The sequence below is a fragment of the Herpailurus yagouaroundi genome, unplaced genomic scaffold (assembly GCF_014898765.1).
Source record: "Herpailurus yagouaroundi ecotype Mexico unplaced genomic scaffold, PumYag 100, whole genome shotgun sequence".
In the NCBI taxonomy this organism is placed as follows: Eukaryota; Metazoa; Chordata; class Mammalia; order Carnivora; family Felidae; genus Herpailurus; species Herpailurus yagouaroundi.
Genome location: NW_024412391.1, coordinates 54,320,727 through 54,347,555, shown reverse-complemented (window position 1 = coordinate 54,347,555; position 26,829 = coordinate 54,320,727). Strand labels below are relative to the sequence as shown.

Here is a 26,829-nt window from a genome sequence, read left to right as displayed (position 1 = left end):
TTATTTTTCCCATAGCTCAGTAAGTGTTTAAGATATAAGACTTATATTTTATACATTTTCATAGTGATACTTCAGGAATGCCTCAGTTTACCAAAAAATTCTCAAACATAATCACAACCCAGGAAGCAGCTGTATCCCATTTCCAAAGGAGGAAAAAAAAATACATCATGCTGAATTGTTTAAAAGAAGTAATATAGTGGTGAATTTTTTTCTTGTGATTTAGTTTGAAATACTGTGCCTAAAATGCTGAGCTTGAAGTCCCATAAAGCTTGGTATGCTTTGCAAAAAGCACTCCCAGCTTAATTTAGGCCAGGCCTCCTTTTGCTTTGAAGGAACAAAAAAGAAACATTAACTGTTCCTGGCCTTCTTAGGAATTGACTCAAGATTTCCTCAGTGGTCACAGTGATGTTCATAGCCAACAGAGTTACTTTGTGAATGAATGAATGAATGAATGAATGAAGAGATGAAATCAAAGGAAGACAGTTATTTATCTTAACACAATATAAAGGCTTTCTTGTAAATGTAAAGGCTTGCAGTCAAACATATTTGTCTTTCATGCAAGATCATTTCTTTTCAAAGCTACAGACATGTGCTACTACATTTAGATCAAGTATCACTGTGCTGTATCACCTGTATAATAAAAACTAATATAGGACAAATTCAAAGAAAATATTTTTATGTTTACTCTTCAGTCCAAATAATACAAATGGAGCTTCAGTCTTACTCTTGTACTTCTTGTTTCCTCTCGTAACAACTACCTTTTCCCCTTCTCTTGTAGGCACTCTGAAAATAACCTGTGCTCTGATATTCCCATTATCTGAGCACAGAAAAATATTAGTGGCAAATAACTATATATCATTTTTACCTTTCTTCTGTAGAGGAAAAGTTCAAATTTGAAAAGCAATCATATGAAATGTACATTCTAGTCTATAAAATAGTGTCTACAAATATAAAGCATTGGATTAATAGATAAAAAATCATTAAAAGGGATAATATGAAATGTGTGAATAAATTTCATTGTTCAAAAGGAGCGCAGGAAGGAAAGAACAAAAGAACAAAAAAATAGAACAAATAAAGTAGAAAGATGATAGACTTAAATTTAACAGTGGCAACAATTATATTAAGTGTAAATGGACTAAACCCCCCTATTTGAAGGCAGAGATTTTTAGAGAAAATTTTCAAAAATATCAAACTATACACTGCTCATGTTGATAAAGTATAACAAAGTTAGAGTACTTAACTATCTGACTTTAAGGCATGTTATAAAGATACAGTTTATAAGAGGCTATCTGATTTGGTATTGGCTTAAGTGCAATGGATCAGAACAGAGTCCAGAAATAGACCCAGAAATAGACTCATAAGTGGACTAAATATATACAGTCAGCATATTTTTGAAAATATGCTGAAGCTACTTACTGGAAGAAAAGAAAGTCTTTTCAACATGTGTAAAAGGAAAACTGGATAAACGTATAAAAAATAAAAATAAAATGTGACCCAAACCTCAAAGCATATACACATGAAGTGAAACTATTAGTGTAATGTAAAAATTGAAATGACCAAGTGCCCAGAAGTAAAAGAAATAAGAGAAATATATTTGCAAATGTAGGTAGACAAAGAATTTTTAGAAATAAAATAAATTAACTTTAAAACAAATAATTGAAGCTAGACTAAATCAAAATTCTTAAAATTCTGTTACAAAAAGGTATCACAACATGAAAGTCAAGCCATAGAATAAAAAAAATATTCACAGTATCTCACAAAGAATTTGTATCAACAATATAGAAAGAACTCCTAAAAATAATAATATAAAGACAAAAGAACAATTAAAAGTGGGTAAGAAACTTCAAAAACCCTGTATATACTTTTAGCATCAAGAGATGCAAATTAATACCACAACGAGGTGCTACATTCCAAACACCACTGAAATTGCTAAGCTACATACACGCACACACACACACACTAATTCCAAATGTTGGACAAGATACAGACTAATTGGAATTCTCATACATTCATTGCTGGTGAGTATTTAAAATATTATAACTGCTAAGAAATTGTCATTTTCTTATCAAAAGAAGCCAACCTAATGGCCCAGTAATTTCTCTTCTGCATATATACCCAAGAGAAATTAAAGCATGTTTCTACAAAAGGATTTGTACAAGAATATCTACAGAAACTTTATTTTAATAGCCTAAAACAAGAAACAATCAATGTCTATCAACAGGTGAATGGGTAAATAAATAATGATATATTTATTCATCAATGAAAAAAGAAAGCTGATACAAGATGAATCTCCAAGATTTTACATTGTGCAAAATAACCACAAAAGTGTGCATACTGCATTTTCCATTTATATAAAATTACGGAATATCGAAACTAAACTATAAGAATGGAGATAAGAATAGCAGCTGTCTGGTGGTGCAGGGGTAGAAATAGCCTGGTAAAGGAACAGGAGGGAACTTTTGAGATCGGTGGAAATGTTTTGTGTCTCGATTAATCTACTGGTTATGCGGGTGTATACATTTGTAAGAATCATCAAATTGTAAACATGAAATATGTGCAATCTTAACTGTATTTAAGTTATACTTCAGTTTTTAAAATGTAATATTATTGGGGTGCCTGGGTGGCCCAGTCAGTTAAGCATCCACCTCCTGGTTTAGGCTCAAGTCATGATCTCACAGTTACTGACATGGAGCCCTGTGCCAAGCTCTGCACAACGGCGTGGAGTCTGCTTGGGATTCTCTCTCTTCCTCTCTCTCTGCCGCTCCCCTGCTCGCTCTCTCTCTCTCTCTCTCTCTCTCTCTCTCTCTCTCTCTTTCCCTGTGTCTCAAAACAAATAAATGAACATTTAAAATGTGATATTATGGAGCTCTAGCTGCAGAGGTTCACCTACTAGATTCAGAGATATTAAGCAACACAGTATCTCCTGTGACCGAGGTATTTTAAAGATAACTCTATCCATAGGATGTAGAGACAACAACCCTTTATAGCAATGCAGTATATAGGATTTTAAAACAAACAACCTCCTTTTTTTGCCTTAAAATATAGCTTTGAGGTAGGTAGACAGATGTTATTATTCATATCATAAATGAGGAGAATGAGGGGGCACCTGGGTGGCACGGTCAGTTAAGCATCCGACTCTTGATCTCAGCTCAGGTCATGAGATCACAGTTCGTAAGTTTAAGCCCCACATGGGGCTCTGTACTGATGTTGCAGAACCTGCTTGGGATTCTGCCTCTACTTCTCTCTGACCCTCCTCTGCTTGTGCTCTCTCTCTCTCTCTCTCTCTCTCTCTCTCTTTCTCAAAATAAATTTTAAAAAATTAAGAAAAAATGAGGAGAATGAGGCTTGCTCATGGACATAGGATTAGAAGGAGAGTCTCAGGTTTCTGACCACTAATCATTCCCGTTCTTATTTCACTATATCTATACAAAACAGTTGCCATCTTAAGGCACTGTTGGTTTTCCCCATTCAGTAATCAGCCACTGGGAGGCTAGGTTATAATGATCAATAACACAAGGCCTCTGTCCTCCAGGAAATTTTAGTTTATACTCACTGCTGCAGTACAATGTAGGAGGCCAACTGTTTTGGAAACCCTTTATGACATTGTGATGTGGATGCATTTTCCATAGTACTTGGTATGCTAAAATTAAAGGTGACATCTTGATCAATAATCTACCAGCATGTTCATTAAAAAAAAAACACCACACTTTTAGACTTGTAATTCATCACTTGTTCAAATTTTCCAATATTGAATAGTATTTATTGCAACAGACCAAGCCACTAAATGTGTGCCTTTATTTCTCAACTGGAAGTAATGGCCTCAAAACCCCAGAAAGGAAACATTTGTTTTGGCCTTTTTTTAAGCTGTCCTTGTTGAGAGTATACGGACAGCTAGGAGAAGGAGGGATCCTGTCAAGTTTCCATAAAACCACCAAGCCTGACACGACAGAATAGTATGTTCCTTTTGTTGGTTTTCACATTCCTTGAAACTTGGAAGTGATGACAGGAAGAAGAAAGGTTTATCAGTAAAGAAACGGGAAAGTTATCTTAGAATAATCAGAAGACTGATTCTCCTGCATAATATTTTTATCTAATAAAATAGGTTCAATTTCACTGTGAAAATTAGAGCAATCTTAATTGCTTTTAAATAGTGACTTCACCAAAGATATCATTCAGTCCTAACGTTTATTTTATATTATGTCCTAATATTTAGAATTATGCTTAAGTTTGCATTTTGAACTTCACAGAAGAGAATATACCTACTGTAACCTTTTAATTTATTTCAACATATTAAAATTCATAGCTTTTAATCTGTAGAAAAAGAAAAGGTTGATATTTTATATGGCCTTTCTGACAGATTACAAATATACCAAATTACTGTATAAATAGTGAGCTGTGGAGTAACTGAAAGCTTCACTTGTAAGTTTAATGAATGTCGAGAGTAATTTTTATTTAACATTTTAGAGGAGGTTAATACCATATTTATTATTCATTTTTCATCTAAAATGTGGTTTGCAATTAGTCTGCAGAGTAAAACACTTAAACTCTAAATTTTATCATAAAAATAACAAAAATGAAAATGATAATAAAGAAAGATTTAAATAATATTCAGTAAGAAAATCAGTGGGTGTGGGAATTACAAGACTTAATCGAAATGATTAGAAATACGAATATATTGAATAACCTGTTAAATCTAGCAGCCAGACTAAAGGAGATGGTGATCAAAAGGAGAAACAGTTTCCATTCCAAGTTTCATCACTAATTAGATATCTGAGGTAAAAAAAAAATAATAATGATGATAATTTTAGAATGAGAGGAGTATCCAAAGGATCACTGAAGGAATTTTCTCCGACAGTAAAGACCCTAACAATTGATCTTACAGCCTCCATCTGATCACTTATATTAATGAGAACTCATGGCTTTATGAAAGAGATGTTACATTTTCTATAAATTATCTGAGAATACTTCAGTTTAAATAAAGTGATATAAATGTCCATATTAGTTTTAACCTGTGCCCAAGGGATGATGAGTTAAGGTAAAGAATTTTACTGAAAATTACACACCCCAAGGATGGTTAACTACTGCTTGGAAAGTCCTCATCAGAATTCTCCATTGCAGAATGATGATCATAATCAATTCAATCATCCTGAGTCTTGATCCCTGCTTAGTATCGGATAGTATTGTAATTATCATTAAGAAAATTAGAATATTTTTCTGGGACAAAATGAGCACTGTATAAGATAATATGGTCTCCGTCGCTCCTCATCAGGGAAATACAAATCAAAACCACACTCAGATACCACCTCACGCCAGTCAGAGTGGCTAAAATGAACAAATCAGGAGACTATAGATGCTGGAGAGGATGTGGAGAAACAGGAACCTTCTTGCACTGTTGGTGGGAATGCAAATTGGTGCAGCATCTCTGGAAAACAGTGTGGAGGTTCCTCAGAAAATTAAAAATAGATCTACCCTATGACCCAGCAATAGCACTGCTAGGAATTTACCCAAGGGATACAGGAGTACTGATGCATAGGGGCATTTATACCCCAATGTTTATAGCAGCACCCTCAACAATAGCCAAATTATGGCAAGAGCCTAAATGTCCATCAACTGATGAATGGATAAAGAAATTGTGGTTTATATACACAATGGAATACTACTTGGCAATGAGAAAGAATGAAATATGGCCTTTTGCAGCAACGTGGATGGAACTGGAGAGTGTTATGCTAAGTGAAATAAGTCATAGAAAGAAAGACAGATACCATATGTTTTCACTCTTATGTGGATCCTGAGAAACTTAATCGAAGACCATGAGGGAGGGGAAGGAGAAAAAAAAAAGTTAGAGAGGGAGGGAGCCAAACCATCAGAGATCCTTAAAAACTGAGAACAAACTGAGGGTTGATGGGGGTGGGAGGGAGGGGAGGGTGGGTGATGGGTATTGAGGAGGGCACCTGTTGGGATGAGCACTGGGTGTTGTATGGAAACCAATTTGACAATAAATTTCATATTAAAAAAATAAATTAAAAAAAGATAATATGGACTGATCACTTCTGCTTTGGGTTGACTGAGGTATAAAAATCTTGGTTAGTTCAACTTCTCAAAATTGTGTCCTGTGCCTAGGGTTACACCCCTCATTTTGATTAGCAGACAAACACAATTTTGCTACTGGAATATTGTCACATTTGCCTCACAGGACTCTTTTGTTTAATTGTAGGAGTGCCCAAAAGAACAAAGAAACTCTATCCAGTTTGCAAGTGGAATTCCTGACCTGTATATACTTGCTAATAAATATATGTTGGTGGCATTTAGCCTGAGACTTGCTTGTGTCATAAAATAGCAAATAGTGGCAAGGTACTGGAGGCTACAGACACAAAAGGAATCCAATAATTATTTTTTTCCAGCTTTATTGGGATATAATTGACATATAAAATTGTGTAAGTTTAAGGTACACAATGTGATGATTTGACACGTGTATATATTGCTAAATTATTTTCACAATAGAGGAACCCAATAATTCTGAAAGACTAAATCAGTTTAGATAAGTTTACAACAGCAGCCTACTCTGTTTTTTATTTTTGTGTTAATGTCTTAGAATAGCATTTATTAATTTTCAAAGAGAATATCAAATTTTAAGTGAACCAGAACATGTATTATTAGCTGATGAACACATTACCCCTTCTGGTTTTATAGCTCCCAAAGGAAATATTCTTTATATTGAGCTGACACTGACTTCTGTAAAACTTCCATGCATTTATCATGGTTTTCGCCTTCCGGGCCACACACATAAGCCTAATCCCTCTGAAAGAGAGCTAAACTTTTAAACATAAACTTGAAGTAGAAGACCCAGAACATGACTTAATTTTTCTATTCTGACTGAGACCTCACTTTCCAGTACCGTATAAAATTCAGTCACAGCCAATTTGTTTACCCTTTCCGAATCACGTGAAAACCCCAGGACCTCACAAAAGTTAGCCCATTCGGGGAGTCCTTTCTGGTCTTTAATCCATACGTGTCCCTTCTGATTTACTCATTATTTAAGGCCAACTGATTGCTTGAAGAAGGCTGCTCCTGTGCAAGGTGGGTACCCTAGGATACTTGCCATGGTCCCCAGACCTGGTGCTTAAGGTAGGACCTTTCTAGTTGCACCAAACAATTCTACTCTGATATTCTGCCACTTCCCTGGAAAAAAAGTATCTTGGGAATTCTTACTACTGATAGAATTCCAAATCTTGTCCAGCTTCTCACTATGAGAAACATCCCTAGCTCCAGGAATTTCTGCTCCCTGTTCTCCAAGAAGTCTATCCTTCTACACAAGCCTGTACATGCCCTTTACCTTCATCGACAACGTTTTATCATTTCCTTCCCTCTTGTTCTCCACCACCATCCCCCCAGAGGCAGTTAATTTTCAGATCCTTTTAAACACAGATTAGTTTTATCTGCTCTCAAATTTGTATAAATTGAATTATACAATATATATTCTTTTTTGGGTGTGTCTAAAGCTTCTTTCACTTAGCAGCATGTTTTTTTTTTTATAATTCTTCCATATTTTTTAATCAGAAATTCATTATTTTGTATTCTATTCTGGTGTAGTAATATTTCATTATATGGATATATCAGAGTTTCATTCAGTCTTCTATTTACGAACATTTGGATCATCTCCAGTTCTTAACTACTACAAAAAGCGTGTTGTGAACATATTTAAAAATTTATTCTTGGCTAAATATATTGGAGTAGAATTGCTAGGTCATAGGTAGATACATGTTTAGTGTTATAAGAAACCATTAGACCTTTATAGAAAGGGCTCATACTGTTTCACATTCTCACTAAAAATGAGTTTATCCACATCTCCATCAACATTTGATGTCGTCAGTCCTTTTAGTATTAACCATTCTGTTAAGTATTTAGTAGGATTTCATTATGGTTTGAGGTCTAGCTTGTCTCACATATCTGTGTCTTTCCATATTTTTAATTTCAACTATAAGCCATAGTGAAACTATGCCCTGTGTCTCCAAGTTTCAAATCTTCAAATATTAAGAAGCATCCCAGTTGGAAAATTTAGACAGGCCTCCTATTTATGAAGACTGAAACAGGAGTATAAATGGAGATCAACATACCATAGTCTAATATTTTAAACTTCTAAATCAAACACGTAAGCTATTATTTAAACATGTTATATCTTCCTACCTTGATATACCTACTTTACAATGACGCAGGGATGCAGATTCAAAGTTCACACTTAAAGGTGGAAATGTAGGGAAGCCAGTCTGCTGCCCTCTGGCCTCCAATGTATCTCAGGCCTGGCTGTCTCCCACCCACCATGAGGTTTCCCCAAGCACATAAATGTGGACAGGACAGGCATCCTAGTTTTATTCTTATTTCAACACAGAGCTTCCCCACCGCCACCCCTTGGGTCTAGAGAAGTATATCTCAGTACAGTAATCTGCAAGTAGGCTGAGGAATGATGGGCAGGCACCAGGAGAATGAGTCAGGAAGGGAGAATGTGGACATTAGGTGGGCATATCCTCTGACCCTTCTCCCCCTCAAAGCCTTGCTTTTGGAGAAGAGTACACAGAGGCAGAGTCCCTTCTTGTAAAAATCTGAATTTAATATACTGACAACACCCATTTTATTTGCTACTACAGTTTCTTTTTACTATTTGCTTGAGTGACAACAACTTCTTACTAAGTCACCACTTTTGCTACAGATTCTGTTGGCAGATTCTGAAGGGACCTATCATTTCCTCAGCCACCCTAGTCTTCCCCCAGTATTTGACTGAGTATGATGTTTTCCAATGAAAACAGGAAGGAAAAACAAAACAAATTGACAAACACAGAAAATGCCAAAGCTTGGAAATGGATATGGATCTACTTCCGAGGACATTTTATGGCTGATATTTAGGGAGAGATTAGTGAGAGAATCAAAGTAAGTAAACAGAGAAAAATAATACACCACCCACTGCACACATGCACACGCACACACATCTGCCAAAATTATATACAGTTGGATCATTTAGAAATGCTTCAGAAAACATTAATCATAGTTAATGTGATTGAACCCTGCTTAAATATGTAAGTCACTGCTCTAAAGGCTTTATGTGTATTACTTATATATCCTTATGTATTATTATCATCTCCATTTTATAGATGTGGAAACTGAGGTACAGCGAGGGTAAGTTAAAAGCATGGCTCCAGTTTGCTTGCTAGGCAGTAACAAACACAGATTCAAATCCAGACAGTCTGGGTAGAATCCACAGGGTTGGCCAAGAGGTTACGCTGGGTAGGTCTATGTGTTGGACATTTTATGAGGTGTTTTATATAGATTAGCTAATTCAAACTGTGACATAGGTATAATGATCTCTGCTTGACAGATGAGAAAATAGAGGCTAACTAATTTGCCAAAATTATAAAACTAGTAAATGGCTGTACTGGGTTTTACTAACTTACCAAAGTTATTTAATAAGTGCCTGAGCTTAGTTTCAAAATTGATTGAATTATTTTCTGGGCATATGGCATAGGAGGGCAACATATAATATATATATTTAGTGTGTTTTTTTGTGTGTGTTTCCTTTTCAATTTACACATAAAGGAATAAAATTCATGTCTGGGCACTTCTTTTACATGGAGCACTTCATCTTTTAACAATGCCTGATAAATGAACCATTGCTGTATCTTGCCATAGGGAAGGAAGATGTGATTTGATTTGATTTTCAGCTCTGCAGCCTAAACCAAACGTAAGGTTTTGGAAGGTGCATTATAACTGGTATTAACTGTATTTGATTTTTTTTCAGGGAGAAAAACATTTTCCTTCTTACACATCCATTAAGTATTAAACACATTATTTCATTTCTATATAAACCTATGGATAAGATAACCTAGTGATTTCATATTTCCCTGTGAACGCAATAAAATCTGAAGAAAAACTGAAGAAAAATATCTGTACCAAATCATTCAATATGCATTCCTCAGTACATTCCAGAGCTTGGAGCACATACAGGAAAGTGTGGAAAAAATGACTGCCTGAACTCTCCTACTTAGAAAGATTTAATTTTCCTTCTGAGCCCTTAGTGTGAGCATAGGTGCGGTATTTTATTATACATCTGTCACACGTTTTCAGGTTGCCACTGAATTGAGCATGTGCTTCTTGAATGTAAGAGGGCTTAGAAAACTAGAAAAGATTCTTAAAGGAAGCGGCGTACTTTCTATCCCTTGACAGAGAGATATTTGCACATGTAAGCGTAAACTGAGACCTATCCAACAGCTTATGACCTTGCTCCTCAATGCACCACTTTTATGACAATGAGTCTTACTTGAAGCAATATTTATTGACTAATTATTCTGGTTAAATTATGTTTTTCAAGTTTTACACTAAAATTCATTTTTCACAAGCCTTGTGAATACTAGGAGGTGTGAAGAGAGAGTCCTTCCACCAATGGGAGGCATCAGTAATATTCTGAGTCTGGAGATTCGAAAAAGAAAAGCAAAGACAATAACAGGAAACTCGATGGCTCCTTTAAAAGAAGGATCTCTGTGGAGGGCCACTTCAAATGAGAGTTCTGTACCAGTACACGTGTAGGTTTCCTATCCTTGGGGACGATATTGTTGTAGAGCGTGAATGTTAGCAGGTGTGTTATACTTTCCCTAAACGGTCCTCATAACCATGCTGTAAAATGCCAATGCATATTGTTGCAAACTTTATCTGTGCTGTTTGTTTAGCTTTGGAACTCGGCTTTCCAAGAATGTTTCAGCAATGCATGGGAGGCCCCTGGCGAGAATAGACCCCACACAGCTGTTGGCAATGAGGGTGCCAGGGCACAGCCCCTAAGGAGCAGGAAGTTACTCCCACATATTTGGCAGCCCTGAGGGGGCATGGAGCCGCTAGGCAACCTGGCCGCCCCAAGTCCTTTCCTAAATGATAGGGTCTCTTTCAAAGGATGGGGGCCAGGATCTCCGGTGGCAAGGCTTAGAAATGAGCACTTGAAGCAAAGGGAGATGAGAAGGAAAACAAATAGGCTGTGGCGTCCTTGCCAGCACCAACAGGGATGGAGAAATCCTTTAGCTTGCTGGCTTGGGAAAAAAAGGGCCTTCAAGGTGAAGAATGTTTTTCTTTTGTTTAGTGTTTGAACTCTGCCCTGCTTTGACTTGTGATTTATATGGCACTGTGGTTTTTTTATTGTTGTTCTTTGTGGCTTAATTTTTTTTTTTTTAAGAAACAAAACCAAAGTCAACAAGAAATAAAAACAAAGATTACCCTTCAGACTATCATACGGTTATATAGGAAACATTTTTGAAATTAACTTAAAAAATTTATCGGGGAGAAAAACACTACATTGAGGATCTGCTACATGCTTAAAAACTACTAAAACATGTATTATTCCATTTGGTGCTCATGATTACACCAATAAAATATTTATTTTTAGCTCTGTTTTGCTAATATAGAAATTAAGGTATGAAGCACTTTACACTGTAAAGTGAATTGTGTGCATTTTTCCTCATTATTATTAAATAGTTTTGTCATATAGGAATATCTTACACCAAATACAGATTGAGCTATTTTCCAGAAAATTCCATTGTCAGTTTCATAATCTCTATTTAACAGTATTTCTATGGAAATTTAAGTTTCCAACCTATCTGATTACACAGTTAGAATTAAATACTATGACAGAATTTTTAAAAAGAATTAAATTAGGAGACTCTCTAGATTGTTGAGTCATGCACTGCTCGCAGTAGTCACTGGCCACATATAGCCACATTAATTTGAATTAACAAAAATTAAATGAAATGAGAAAATTGCATTCATTAGTAAAAATAATTAACTATTTAATTAACTATTTTAATTAACTACATTTCAAGTGCTTAATAGCCACATGTGGCTAGTGGCTACCATGTTGGATAGTACAGGCCACAGTATCTTTATCATCACAGAAAGTTTTACTGACCAGTGATGCTGTGTTACTCATCACTTTACATTTCAGATAAAAAAGCAAAATTCCAGAGTTACTGTTTGTATAACAAATAACTCTGGTGGCTGGGTTAGCATTTATGGAAAGCCTTATTTTTATGACTTCAGGAAATACTAGCTTTAATATATCGAGTGCCATTTTTCATTTTCTTCTTATATTTATCTCTTCATTCATTAAGCCTGTTTTTTTTATTGAATGGTAAGTTGCAAGAGGAGTGAGCTGTTCAAGCGAAGGTAATAGTGCCATTAAAGGGAGAAGATAGGATATAATAGGGTGGTTTGAGATACCCATAAGTGCCCAGTTTTGCTAAATTATAAGGAACCTGTTGAATAGTTTCCATATTGGTTACTCTTATGTATCAACTTGACTGGGCCAAGGTGCCTGGATATTTGGCCAAACATTACTCTGAAAGAGATTTACATTTAAATTGATTGATTTTGAGTAAAGTAGACTGTCCTCCATAATGTGGGTGGGCCTCATCCAGTCAGTTGAAGGTATGAATTAAACAAAAGGCTGACCTCCCTCAGCAAGAGGGAATTCTGCAACAGACTGCCTTTGGACTTCATCTGCAACAATTCTTCTGTCATGTGTCTTCAACCTTGACAGTCTTTGCACTTAAACTGTAAAACTGGCTAAGCCCTGGGTGTCTAGTCTGCCAGCCTACTTGGCAGATATTGAATCTGTCAAACTCTACAATTACGTGAGCCACTTTCCTAAAATAAGTTTGTTTCTAGATATACACACCTATTAGTTCAGTTTCTCTGGAGAACCTTAATAGAGGGATGGCATAAAGGTAACAGAGGCAGTTTGCAGTAAGAAGCCATTCACAATTTTTTAGTAGAAGAAAGACTAGATACAACTGTGTTTTAAGAGAATGAATCATGTGATGAATTGTAAATTGCAATGAGGGCAAAACACACGGTACAGAAAGGAGAGAATGTAATAGAGGTTAATACGGGTTCAAGAACAGAAGTGACATTGTGATTCAGAGGGATGGAATATATAGAAGATCATGTAAGCTTTGGGGTCATACTGATCTGGATTTGAAACCCCAACCCTTTTCTTTCTTATTTGTTTGAGCTTAAGTAAGTTCCAGAAACTCTTTCCTTATCTGAAAAATGGAACTAATCATAATATCAACTTCATGACTGGAAGAGTAGAATAAATGAAACATTACTTCTGTAATGTAAGGTTCTCTGTATCTCATATAGTAACAACAAAATACTTGCTCTTTACATATACAGGTATATATGTGTATATATATATATATATATATATATATATTTAGTTAGGTATATATGTACATACATATAAATGATAGGACACAGAGAGCTAGTGTGTGTGTATATACACATATACGCAAGCTCTAACATGTAGACACATATATGTGCTATTATATATATGTACATATATATAATATATGTAAATTACATGGCAAAATGATTTCAAGTTAATATTTTAATAATTTAGCAGTTTGGATAAGAAGTTAAAAGAAAGGGAGGAAATTTCAAGTTTAGGTGACGTGGACAAAAGGCACCATTAACAGAAATAGCAAAAGGAATGGCTGTTTGGAGGTAGAAGTTGAAGAAGGATAATAAACTTGAGGTTCATCTTGGAACATTTTAGATTTGATGCTAAAGGAGAGCCAAGGAAGAAAATGTTTAGGTGGTCAGAAGTGCCGTGTGCCTGGGCGCTCAGTCAAGTTAAGCCTCTGACTCTGGATTTCATCTCAGGTCATGATCTCATGTTTCGTGGGATTGAGCCCTTTGTCAGGCTCTGCACTGACAATGCGGCACCTGCTTGGGATTCTCTGTCTCCCTCTCTCTGCCCCTTCCCCCCAAATGGACACTCTTTCTCTCTCTCTCTCTCTCAAAAATACACAAACATTCAAAAAACAAGCTGTGAAAGATTAATAATACATCATAAAGTAATTGGGGTAAAGTAATGAAAAACCGCATCTTAATTCCAAACAAGTGAAACAAAGCTATTCAGATTTTAATATATGAATATGTACATTTTATTAACATGAGGTAAAGACAAAAATTTTAATAAAATGGGAAAATACTGTATTTATAGTCATTTCTTCCAGTGCTTACACGAGTTAAAATACATTTATATGGCATTAAATTTGTACTGCATTTATTATGTTTCATCTCTGCAAAGCTTCAGATGAACTGTTGCTTTTTTGAAGTGGGTACATGTGTCAGATGTCAAGTACTATTAACTGGAATAGTGTGAAAAGTCATGGCCAGACATACGTTCATATTAGTGCTGATCACCTATTATATGTGGATTTCGTGACTCGTTTACTTTACTTCTTCCTCAGAATATCCTTATTGGGTCAGTAATTATTCCCTAATTCATAGATGGTGTTCTAATTCCTTTGAGCATACATAGTTAGTAAGAATATAGTTTGATCTGAACCCAAATTTTATGTGGTTTTGACAGCACTTAGCTGTGTGGACTACTTACCAGAAATAGTTTTTTTTTTACCCAGTGATTATACAAATTAAATATATTTCTCAGAAATGCCTCAAGAGCATTCTGTGGCTAAAGACTGTCTATTCTTTCTGGGTTCTGCTCAGTCACAGAGGAAGTTGTAATAAAAGTTCTCCCATGGTAAGAAATTTAATTTTATTTCAGCTACTGTCTCCTCCCACTGTCTAAAAAGTTTATGTACCACAGACCATAAAAAACACAACCGAAGACAGAGATTCACAGGACAGGGCTGAGGTAATCTGTGTTCTGCAAACACTCTTCCTATACACCATTTGTACAAACGCACAATAAGACTTTTTAAACATCTGTTTTTGAGTTTACTAAAACTGAAAACATCTACAGACTTCAAACAGCTTTGAAAACTCTAACACAATCTGCCATATTAGAAGCTAACACCAGTCAAAATACATTATCTTAAAGGAACCTATTCTTCTGTATTTTATTTGCAGAATTATTCTATTATCCATCAGTCTAGCACCAACTGTATTTACTGTATCTGGGGACACTTTTTAGAATTAAAATAACATTATAAATTAAAGCAGATTGCATATTTATTGTCCCTTCACATTTTCAAGCTTTGACAAAAACCAGGCAAAGGCCTTTGAAGATGGTCCAGAATCCTGCAACAGAGGGGAATGCGTCAGGAAATCAGCTTCGTGAGGTAGCAAAGTTCCTGGCTGCTCTGCGCTGGGCCACAAATTGGCTAATGGGCAGAGCAGGCAAGTGACCACTTACAAAAAGCACTCTGACAGGTGACTCTCAAAAGTGACTGGAAGGTGACCCCAGCAAGAATGTAATTTGTTCCTACTCGATCATCGTTCATAGGATTGACCTATAGGTGAAATCTGACAAATTTCCCTGTAAATGAAATATTCCAAATCTCACACAAATTCTTGAAAACTCCATTTCAACCCATAAAAATATCAAAAGAAATTATAAAAATAAAACACAAATATATACCTTTAACATACTCATTAAGGTCCTCAGCAATAAGAGCACAAGGAGTATCTGTTGTTCTCTTGAGGTGACCCCGCGTGGGCTTCTGGATGCCTCCTGGATGGGAGCCGGTCACCAGAAAGACAAGTCATAATTTGAAGCTTGGAATTCTCAGCCCTCCACCTTCCATTCTCCAGAGAGGAGACGGGAGTTGAAAACAGAGTTAAAACTTGATCATTCCTACCTGAGAAGACCTCCATAAAAATCCCAGTAGTATGGGATTTGGGAGTTTCCAGGTTGGCAAACCAGAACGCTGCCATGTGCCACTGGCCAGGCCCCAAACTCCGTGTGGACAGAAGCTCCTTTGTTGGGGACCTGGCCCTGTATAATTCTTCACTGGGTTTTTTTTTTTTTATCCTTTTTTAATAACCCAGTAATCTAGTGAGTAAAATTAAATAATTAATTAATTAAATACTTTTTAAGTCAAACCAAATAGAATATGTCAGTTTGTAAGTATTCCTCATGGTGGATTATCCTATGTGATTCTTTTCTTTTCTTTTCTTTTCTTTTCTTTCTTTCTTTCTTTCTTTCTTTCTTTCTTTTTCTGAGAGAGAGAGAGAGAGAGAGACAGAGAGAGAATCTTAAGCAGGCCTCATGCCCAGTGTGGAGCCTGATGCAGGGCTCAATCTCATTACCTGAGCTGAAACCAAGAGTCAGACACTTAACTGAATGAGCCATCCAGGTGCCCCTATCCTATATGACTCTTAATGGCAAACCTACTTAATTAAAAGGCAAATCCAGTGAAATTGAAAGTATGTTTCTTCAGTAATAGTAAACCATCTTTTGGGAAAGAGACATTTCTCTTTGCACCATGATCGAAATTAGATTTATTTTAAGTACGTGTTTCTTACACTATAAAAGGCCTTGAATTGATAGTGCTAGAGACACGTTTGCCCCTAAAATTTGCAGGGTCCAAGGCCCACATCCTACAGGTCTGAATATTTTAAAATTGTCCTTCAGGCTATAGTCATGGCCATGCACTATAGTGTTTGAAGCCTAGTCCTGCACTCACGCTGCAGCTGAGATTCAAGGGGTATTGCTCTCCCCAGGCTGCAAAGCTCCCTGTGAACCCAAGCAACCACCTGGATCTGCTGGCACAGAGCAAGGCAGAGGATGGTCTGGCGCCCAGGATGCCAGGGCAGTCACTGGATCTGCCCAAGCCCAGAATGGGACTGACTGAATCAAGCTCCCCATTCTGCTTACCTTTCCAACTCAGGGTTTCCAGGCAGTTCTAATCACTTCCAAAAGCTACACAGCCCCAGCAGGGGGAGGGATGGAATTCAGTTATTTGGAGAATCCAATCTGACTAAACACCTTTTGGGGTGATTGGAGGCAGCTGCCCTAAACAAAAGCAGCTCCTTTCCCAGGCTTCCAGGCCAGGAACTGTGATCTTCTTCTCTCCTGTGTCCACCCCCACTCCCCAAACACTTGCACTGGTTTCTCTCAGCCTTGCATCGTGTGTGTGTGCGTGTGTGTGTGTGGTGACAGAGGGAGGGGGTTTTAGTGGGTGTGGGGTGTGGTTTGGTTCCAAACATTCTTCCCAAGGAATTCTGTTTGTTTGTCCAACTGGTTAGCAAACCTTTAAAAACCTTCCTAGGAAGGTCAAAAAGAAACTTAAAAAGTCCTTGAATTTTAGTGTTAGAGATCTGTTTTGGTTCTCCTTATAGTGCGGGCCAAGCTCTGGAGCCTTTGAAGGCAGGGCTAACTCGGAAGAGATTTAGCTTGTTCACATGTTTTAAAGTCACCTTCACTGCTTGCCAGAGTCTTGACAGTCAACTGCAGGAGAAACGTCTAGTTGTCTCATTGCCATTCCACTAGAGGTGTATTATTTGCCACTCAGATGCACCTCTCTCAATCGCATGCGGTTCTTTGGGGATGGTCAGACAGGGTGCCTTACCTGGAACCTGGCCTCCAGGTTGGGAACGTGACCCTGGCTTGGACAATCCAAGTATTTCATGCCCTGGGAACGGGATTGGTGCAAGACAAATCAGGCTAATCAGAATCCAGAAATTCTGACATAGACAATAGGAAGAGCATGTTCTTTTCCTCAGGAATCGAGAGTGCGTAAGGGTAGAGCTGTCCGTATTCATCTTACTGCCTCCTGAAAGGAGCCACTGAAATTGAAGCCAAACAGAAGCAAGGAGAAATAAGAGACAAAGTCCTAAGAATAATGTTTAGATCTCTGAATCCAGCTGTGTCCCTTGAAAAAGCTAATAAATCCGTTCATTTGGTTTAAACTAGTTAGAGTTGGGCTTGTGTCACTTGCAACAAAAAGTGAACTGAATAATAGAATTTAATTCTAAAAGCAGTAATTCCATCTGATCCCAAGCAAATGCACCCAGATGTGCCACACAGACACGTCATTTTCAAAATGAAACTTGTCTCTTTTGTTCCCTCCTCCATGACACATCTGCTTTTTCTCCTGTATTCCATACTACCAAACAACCCCACTGGCCCTGATGATCCATTTCTGTAAGTACTGCCACATTTTCTCCTGAATATTCTTTTTTTTTTCAACATTTATTTATTTTTGGGACAGAGAGAGACAGAGCATGAATGGGGGAGGGGCAGAGAGAGAGGGAGACACAGCATCGGAAACAGGCTCCAGGCTCTGAGCCATCAGCCCAGAGCCTGACGCGGGGCTCGAACTCACGGACCGCGAGATCGTGACCTGGCTGAAGTCGGACGCTTAACCGACTGCGCCACCCAGGCGCCCCTCTCCTGAATATTCTTGAGTTCACTATCTCAGTTGTTCTGTTGCTGCTTATTCCATAATATCCATTATTTTGTTCACTGAACGATTGCAACACTTTCTAACTGATTTCCCCTACCACTAGGTTTGCTCATTCCAAACTATTCATCTTGTTGCCAGAGGTAGATTTCTGGAGTATACACTGAAACATGTGATCCCTGACCCCATCCCCATCATCCCATTAGTAGTATTAATCACTCATCATGGCCTACAAGATAAAGCTAAAATTCCATAACATGGGTTAGCTAGTTCCTTTAGAATCTGGCCTTAGCCTGAACATTTCTAACCATGCCTTTTGCCACTCCCTGCCAATAATCTGTGGTCCATCCATAATAAATCACTCTAGTTCCTTAGGTACACTGGTTTGTTTACACATGGTGTTTCTTCTTTACCTAGGATGGCCTTTCCAACATTTGTCCTCAGCAGAAAACGGCTATGTACTTTCCTAGACTGAACTAAGTCTTGCTCCCTTCTGCTAGGTATGGTATTTGAAGGTTCTCTATAACCTGAAAACTCCCTCACTTCAGAAGCTCAGCATTTTATTTGTATCCGTTAATCTCAAATTCATTTACAGAGTCTGTGAGGTGTGATCACAGAGGAACAGGAGGAGTAGCAATGTGTCCTGGAACTTTGCTGTAAAAAGGCAATTGTTATTATCTACCATTCCAGAAGCCAAGACAAATGCAAACATTTAGATCTCATGATCCTGTTCTATTTGGCTGGCTCTATATATTCATGGATCAGGCACTTGTAGTCCCATTAAAATAAACCCTAAATGCTCACTGGTTTGTGCTGAAATCAGAGGGGACACTCCATGTTGTTTATGGTCTGTCTACTTCAGTGTGGCTTCTTTCCCAGGGCCCCACTTGTAGCTGTCTCTGCATCTCTAAATTAGGGACTTTCCTATGTTTTCATCAGCTTTCTACTTTGGACATTTCCTCAAGGTCTTTGGCTTGGATTCCCACTGTACACTTTCCCCACTTCAGGTTACTCTGCACAGCATATCTACCGTAGCCAGCGCATTGGAACCCATGGATACATACACATACTCCCCACTCTTGGGCATATGGACACTTCTTAATACTGGCCAGAGCCTCCTTTTAAGTCTGGTTTGCAGGAAATATGAATGTTTGGTTTAGAGGTACAATTTAAAGACCCAACAGTAATCATGAAATCCAACTAGAATTTTTTGCCATTACTTAGCACACTTTGCTTCGCCTGGCTTTTTTAGTCTCCATGTGGAAGGAAACAAAAGTTCCTGTTTATTTCTCGAAAGTGCCTGCCTGCAACACTGTTCATTTTGAACCAGAGAAGACTGACTCATTCATTTCAAATAATGATTTCAGTTCTTCTCAGCAGCCTGGCTCCTTGAGGCTTTCCAAGACAACAGTGCCTGGGTAAAGGTAGTTTATCACTAACTCCCGGATCACATGATGCCAAATGCTGGAGTTTTAGAGTCATAGGTGTTCTGCGAAACCCTCAATGCCCAAGCGAGACATGCTGAATACATTCTGTGCATTCTGGTAAATACATCAAGGTAATAATTACTTCCACATTTCCCCTTTTAAATACACATTTTTACTCAGGGCCACAGTTTGCCCTTACATACACCCAATGCATTTCAGATTTCTGTGTAATTTAAAGAAAAAGCATTGCTGAGGTGAGCCAAATTTATATATGAGTTCTTTGTGTAAGTTATTTCAGAGCTACAAAGGCTGTGTCCCCATGCTTATATACAGTTTGTTTCCTCATAATGGCTTTCTGCCATCAATTGGAATACCTTTCTTACAGTGCCCTAGATCCCAATATGAAAAAGTTTACTTATTTTTTTATTATTTTTTTTTAAAGAAAGACTTCTTATGTATGTTTCTAAGACAGTAGGACTGGTTTACATTTTCAAAACCCTCAATCTGGATATAGTAAAAGAGGTGATATGTTGTGGGGGGGAATAGTGAATTGGAATGCCAATGGAAAGAATGGGCTTGTTTTCTTGCTTTGGGAGCAAGGGAAAGCATGAGTTTCTACTCTGGAAACTGAGGAAAAAAGCATTATAACATGTCTTTCTAAGACATAGCAGATATAACAAAACATTTCTTTATTTAAAAAGGAACTTTGTAATATTATTTATGAGTAGAATTAGCTTCTCTTGTACTCATTTTCTTCCTTGTAAAAGGCATACATTTAGTTTCATAATACTGTGAAATCTTCCTTATGGTCATCAATTAGATTACTACTTGCACTGTCTGCTAAAATTGATAGTGTCATTTCAAAGTGACATTGTTCATCTTCACAGATTTGCATTTCATTAACATTTGAGAATAGTATCAATATTTCTTTGGTCAAGAATTTGCTTTTTTTGTTGTTTGTTTGTTTGTTTCAACTCCTCCTTCTAATTATATTTGATTCAAGATTATTTGGGACTTGATTTGGGGGTGGGGTCTCTTTGTGCATTGTTTTTACATTTTCCCAAAATAGCTCACAGTTTATAGATGTATCAGGAAGTCACTAGGTTTTACTATGTTTCTTACTATCATCCATGCTTTCTATTAAAACTTATTTAAAATAGCACAAAATTTTGTCTGTGGTTATGGGAACATTAAACTTAAGTGCATCCTGTGAATCAAATACGTGTCTGTTCAAAGACAATCAAAAAAGAAAAGCAATTGAAAACTGAAGTGCAATGTTATTTTGTTTTATTGGAATGAGTTTTTCAAAAACCAGATATCGTGGTGCCAGATACGTTGTTTTAATGGTCAACTGCTTGGCATCCTGTCAAAAGGTGGAACTAGTATCTGGAACAGCCTGATGGGATAAAAACGTCATAGCTTTGATTTTACTGCCTCTGACTACAGACAATTGTTCAAGATATACCTGCTTAATCCTGCAAATGGTCAGGCGTTCAGCACCATCCATGGAGGTTTTATGGAGGAAGTTATCCAGGACCACAGAAAGTATCATTTTTATGGCATTCTTCAACTGTTTGAATAAGCTTCAAATTAATAATGACTTTTGAATACCTTACCATAAATTAAATTCCAAACAAAAACATAAGTGGCCTATTCTCCAAAGGAAAATTCTAGAACTCAGAAGAATCTCATGAAACTATTTCTATTTTTTTTACTGGAAGCTTTTGAATGAATGAACCAAAAGTTTCAGTAAATAGATTTTTTCAGTATATATTTCTTTCATCACTTTCATTCCCGTCTATGGTAATTCATATGTTCATATCTGAATTCTCACTAGGCAGAGGGCATCTGGAAAGGAGGGACAATATCTGTATTTAAGCATCAGAAACAATGCAAGGGGGTAAACCTAAAGAACGCTAATGCCTCATCTGTAAAGTGGGCCAATACCTGTAGCAGTAGGTACATGTGGTAACAACGGATGCCAGCATTCAATGGACGCCATTTACCTTTCCTTCCCTGAGTAGTGGCCATTTTCCATAAATTACTTAAAATTACACCTTCCTTTATAATTTCCCTGTGTTGGTCTTCCAAATAACAACTTAGGAAAAGTCCAGACCTAGAGAATGAGGAGGGAAAAAAGAGGGGCTACCAAATGCTGAGTGTGAGTATGTGCTACACGTCTCTGAGACAGGCCATATTACCTCATTTGGGTCGGTGTTCCCAACTGTCTCTAATCCCATAGCTCTTCCTTGGAAGAAAGAATAGTCAAGTGGCAAAAGCTATGGCTCCAGAATCATACTCGAAGTGTTCAAATACCCAGGTTTGACACTTGATGGTCACATGCATTTGGGGGAATTATTTGTCTCTGAGCCTGGAAAACTTGAATTAACTTCACCCTACATTATGGGATAATTGGGAGGACCAATGAGGTGGATGCAAATAAACTATTCATCTTTGACCTTTATACATGGTAAGATTTGTTCAATCATTTTCCAGGAGATGAGTATGAAAGGAGGGAGCAGGGACAAATGCACTGATTAATGCCATAAATAATGCCATTTGCTAACTTTATGACACCAGGAAGAGTTTGATGAAATTTAATATGCATTCATCCTGATCTCCCCATCTCTCTTAGCAAGTCAGTTGCCTCAGTTGGCAACTCTAACAAACTCAGAAGTGAAGAGGCAATATAAGCTGACCAAAGACGGTGGCAAGCTAGGGAATGGTGACAAGTGCTAGCCCAGTGTATTCCTTCACTCTTAATACTAAGAAGTTTAATGAATGGGCAGATGAACATGTGGCTTAGAGTGCCCCGAGCGAAATCCTGTCAAGCCATTCACTCTTGGTCACAATTAACGACTGAAAAAATTGGAATGTGGAGAATGTAGTAGTTTATGGGAAGTCACAAAATTTCTAAGAAGGCGCAAGGCTTGCCTATGTTTTCTATAAAAATAAAACACAGTATCTATAATCTTTTGCTCATGACTGTAGAGGAACTGCAAAAGAAGGATAATTAACTACATTTATATTTACTGAATTGTTTTCTTCAGGAAATAATATATAGAATTCAGATGGGTAAGCCCAGTGTAAAGTAAGTGACTGTCAATGTCAAAAAATTATCCCAATACTTTCTCAAACAATTGACATAATACCTTATTATATATGTATATGGAACGAAGAGTGAGAGGAAACAACGCGTTATGTCCTTGGTTTGAAACGGCAGGTCTACACTCACCACCTGACCTGTAATCTCTTGTTTCTGTGCCAATCTTTGTTTTTCCACCCACATTGTAAGTTCATTAGGTACAGGAGCCACGTCTCATCCTTCTGCCAAAAAAAGTTAATGACAAATGACACTGGTTTTAAAAAGAAATTGTTCTTCATCTGCAGAACAGTTACTGCTGAGGCATTGTCATCAACACATACCCTCAGAGTTATATCCCTCCAGCATGGGGAGCAGTCACAAGTCACCCACACTCCATCATCTGATCCCTTTTTTGACCAGCAGGGAATACTTGCAAGACAACTGAATGGAATCACAGTGAGATGCTGGATGGGCAGAATATTACTGTTTTTATTTTATATATGATACTAAAGAGATAAATATCACAACTCCAGCCTCATTAACAGTGTATTGTATACAACCATTAAGCTGCATGCTGACACATGTATTTGACCTGGGACCAAATTCACTGTGGCATACTAGAATCATTTTCAACTCATTTATCTTGAAAAACCCAAGTCAGAATTTCTATGTGTATTGTGCACCTTAGAGGTTGGTGGGCCAGCACAATGGTTTAGGAAAAAGAGACATGGTCTAAATGGGTTAATAATTTTCCCTCGTCTCAATCTTCTGAAAATCTGAAAAAACAAAGGATTGGACTAGTTGTTGTTTCTTCAACTTACGGAATCTTAATGAGCTCACAATGAGCTAGCTAAAATCACAGTTCTTCATTCATGAACACTGCTACTCAGCAGGGATAGAGCCTGTGAATCCATGATTTTATCAAACTCTCCAAACAACATAGGACAAGAAGAACTGGAGAAACACCCGACGAGGTGCTGACCTCCCCACCGCTAACCTCAAAAAGTCAGTGGTAGAGGAGATGGTAGTCATCACGTTGTTATTAACAAGCTCAGGTGTGAATGGCTAAAATGAATTTACCTATTATAATAACAGAAAAATCTAAGAGATCAATTCCTTTAGGACACATTATTTTGTTTTTACCACAAAACTGAATGGCACAATATACATGTACTAGTACATACTAGTCCGTGGATCCCAACAGAAAGAACACAGGAGTCCTTAAAAGAAAGGCTTATCACCTCAAGCTGCAGGACCTCTCTTAACCAGAGGGAAAGCAGTTTTGCTCTTCTACTTTCCTGTCTTATCTATAGTTATGGAATCCCTTTGTGACATACTATTGTAAGATCTAGAGCATGATGAAGTGTTAGAGAAATCCGAGAAATTTAGGTCCAATACAATCACAGCTGTGAAGATGAGCACAGGCCCTATTTATAAAAAAAAAAAAAAAATGAATGATATAAAAGAGCATAAGATGTTATAACACACATGCATGCACACACACACCTTTGCTCATGCTCCAACATCCACACATGCAAACACGCTCATGGCCCCACAAATATGAACACATGCACACCCTCTTCTGCACACATGCTGTGTCACGCTCTCAACTCTGGATTGAGTTTTTAGTTGATTAAACACATGAAACTGAAACTATCCAAATAAACTCTTTTGGCAGTTATTGAAAGTCTTTTGAAGTAAGCCAGAATGCCTCTACAGTCAATGTTTCCATACTGAATCAGTCCCTGTCATAGTGATATTATGTTTATTTTTTATGTTGGAACAGAGATTTCTCCTTTCATTGCACCAGCTCTGAAAAGATAAAAATAAAAGGTAATAAAGCAGCATTCATCAAATTTTAAGATCTCCTCCCTGGCGAGAGCTTATGCTCTAATTCTTTTTACAATCTCTTTATAATAAGACTGGGCTGCTATTTGTCGTGGTCATTTCAGACCTCTTTTAGCCCCTCAAAAAGGGAAAACATTCTCTTACCTTCATGAACTAGTAAAGCCTCTCAATATTTGGTGATTCATTCTTTTTGTTTTCAGGGCCATGTGGTTTGTTTGAGCTTGTCATGTGTGACAGAAACTGACTGGAAGGGCCCATGTGGGCAATTCTAAAGATAATTTTGAAGATTTCCCCAAAAGCTTAAGCTTCTTTTTTCAGAGCCCTTTACTGCTCCAAAACAAAACATTTCGATACACCAATTTTAGAACTTGGGTACAAGATAAAAGAAAATTAAATATATCCAAAAGTTAGCTCATAACTTTCTACACCCCACATAAAACCACTCCCTTCCTCCAAAGTCCTTACTTTGGAAAATGGCATCAAACAGAGTCTTGAAGCCATAAACTGAGGATTCATCCTCACATCCTTCCCTGCTCATCAAATCCAGTTATTCACCACATGCTGTCTAATCTACCTCCGAAATATCTATTTCTCATCTCTTGGCTCTCTCCCCACTGCGAGACCTCAGAGTAGTATCTCATTTGAGCATAGCCTCTTAATCTCCCTGACACTAACCTCTGCTTCCTAAAGTTCTCACTGTTCCAAGCAGTTACTTATTTCTAAAGTACAAATCTGATCTTTAGAAACTTTGTGAATAGGAAGTAGAATAAGTACTTTTCTCTTAGGATTGTCAGTTCCTTTATAACCTGGCATAGTCTGACATCTCAGACTCATATGCTATTGTTTCCTTTAGCCCTCATCCACCCTCCTTTCTAGAGACACAGACCTTATTACCACTCTCTAAATATGTCTTGTGTCCTGCAATATGTCCCTGGGGACAGCAGTCTCCTACCTCTCATATCACTATACCACTGCCCCGATGTGCCAATCCAGTTCGACCTTCAATATCCATCTCACGTCTCATTTCCTATGATGCTCTCAGACCTCCCTCTCAGAGCACTGTATTTGTACTATATTCTATATTCGATAGTGCAAATATTGTTATGGGTAGTGCAATGAGTTGCATGGTGGCCTCCCGAAAGGTACATCCACACGCTAAGACCCTAAACCATTGACTATGCCTTTGTTTGGAAAAAGGCTCATTGCAGATATAAATTAAATTAAGGTTCTGGAAATGAGATCATCCTGGATTATATGGGTGGGCTTTAAATCCAATGTAAGTGTCCTCTTAAGACTCAGAGGAAAGACACACAGGGAAAAAAAGGAGACTATGTGAAGGTGGGGAGATTGGATTGACCACAAGCCAAAGAATTTGTGGAGCCACCAGAGGCTGGAAGACTTTCCCCTAGAGCCTTCGGAGGGAGCATGACACCATCCACACCTTAATTTTGAACTTCTGGCCTTCACAACTGTGTGAGAATAAATTTTTGTTGTTGATAGCCACTAAGCGTGTGATAATTTGTTAATGTAAACCTAGGAAACTAAGAAGGATAGTTATTTATACATCTGCCACAAACTAGATCTTGAAATCTAAGAGGAAAAAGATCACAAATTTGATTTTAATGAATAGACTTTATATTTTGAGGAGTTTTAGGTTTACAGAGAAGTTGAGCAGCAAGGACAGAGTGTTCTCACATACCCCTCTCCTCTAGTTACGCCTATTAGGTATTAAGGTGATGCATCAGTGACACGTTTGTTACAATGAATGAGCCAGCAAAGACATGTACTTATTGACTAAAGTTCAGAGTTTACCTGAGGGTTGGCTCTTTGTAACTTACGATCTATAAGTTTTGATAAATGTATAATAACCTGTGTCTGCCACTACCGTGTCATGCAGAATGGTTTCACTGCTCCAAAAGGCTCTGATGCTCCACCTACCCATCCTTCACTCCTCCCAAATTCTGGTAACCACTAATGATTTTGCTGCCTCCATCTGCCTTTTCCCAATTGCCGTATACTTGGAATCATACAGTGTCTAGCCTTGTCAGATTGGCTCCTGTCACTCAGCAGTACGTCTTCATGTCCTTATGTGGCGTGACAGATCATTTCTTCTTATTGCTGACTAATACTTCATTATCTGGAGGTAAGAGATCATAGAATTTTACTTGACCTTTGTAGCCTTAGTGCCTAGTCCAGTGTATGACACACAACATATGTTCACTGAATGAGTAGCTACAATGAGTAGGTACATAATAGATGGAACTGTTGAATGAATACTAATTGA

General features: G+C 37.5%; 1 long non-coding RNA gene across 1 annotated transcript in view; it reads right to left on the bottom strand.

Annotated features, from left to right (window-relative positions):
- The window catches only part of LOC121028673 (uncharacterized), a 132,387-nt gene that overhangs the window by 60,664 nt on the left and 44,894 nt on the right, over positions 1-26,829 (bottom strand). Inside the window, exons 8-9 of the long non-coding RNA XR_005789376.1 lie at positions 17,352-17,568; positions 15,639-15,832 (exon numbers count right to left, since the gene is read on the bottom strand). This is a non-coding gene — a long non-coding RNA (uncharacterized LOC121028673). The remainder of the gene's footprint in view (positions 1-15,638; positions 15,833-17,351; positions 17,569-26,829) is intronic.